We start from the raw sequence: 1131 nt of genomic DNA, 5'->3' as shown, positions 1-1131 counted from the left end.
TAGGTCACGCTGGTAGAATGCTGCATCTTTGCAGACACATCTATCGATGAGCTGGTTCTCCCGACATCCGGCTACGCCTTTCTTTGAGCCTCGTTGTTCATATATTTCTTGCCACACAGGTTCAATTGCTCGAACAATCCCATCATTTGGGATAGCTGTGAATATCTTATAAAGTTTGTTCAGACAAGTTATTGGCCTGTAATTCTTCGGGTCAGCTAAGTTGCCTATTTTCGGCCGGAGTATTATGCGCCCTTCTACCAACCACTCCGGAATCGGCTCTTCCGACGTCAAATATGAGGTGAAAATACGGGCCAAATGCTGATGGGTTGAGGAAAACTTCTTCCACCAGAAGGTTTTGATACAATCTGGTCCCGGTGCGGAATAGTTCTTCATCCCTCTTAATACTTTTTTCACCTCCTCGGTAGTGATGGGTGGGCATTCTTTATCAGGTGTTATGAGGGCAACACATAACTCCTTGAAGCTATTTATATTTTCTGAGTCTTCGTCCAGTCTATGCTGCACTTCGTAGACTTCTCTCCAAAATACTTCGACCTCCTCTGGTTTGGGTGGGTGTTCGACAGTAACTGAAGTGTCTTGGAAAAGTCGAGATGGGTCAGAGAGAAACTATTAATTTCCTCTGACCCACCTCTCTCTCCGCTCTAGACTTCTCTTAGCGTCAGATAGTATCCGTATTCTCTCAACAATATGCTGCCTGATGGTCAGCAGCTTTGACTTGTTAAATGTGTGATAACGGGTCCGGAGTTCGCGCGCGAACCTTCGAACCTTGGCGGTAAAATTTCTGCCAGATGTGATGCAGTCAATCACACACTGTATGCGGGACGCGTACTGTCTTGCCCAGCCCATCTTTATGACGAGTTGATGCATTCGTCTTTTGGTCTTATGATCAACCGTTGGTTTTGTTTTACGTTTCACATCGGCCAAAGCTCTCGCTGCATTATACACACAATGATTGCTAGCCCAGAGGTCGGATTCTCCGGAAAAATGTCCACGAAGCTCGTCATCCACTTAAGCCAGATCTTTAGGCTTGAGAGAAACCTTGGTGTTGATGTTTCTCCGGGTCGTAAAGCATCGCTCTTTATCTATTGGATGCCTGCCCGCGGTTGGTCTTAG

Source organism: Belonocnema kinseyi, chromosome 6 (assembly GCF_010883055.1).
Source record: "Belonocnema kinseyi isolate 2016_QV_RU_SX_M_011 chromosome 6, B_treatae_v1, whole genome shotgun sequence".
Classification (NCBI taxonomy): domain Eukaryota; kingdom Metazoa; phylum Arthropoda; class Insecta; order Hymenoptera; family Cynipidae; genus Belonocnema; species Belonocnema kinseyi.
The sequence above is the reverse complement of the archived record's forward strand: the minus strand, read 5'-3'. Positions refer to the sequence as shown.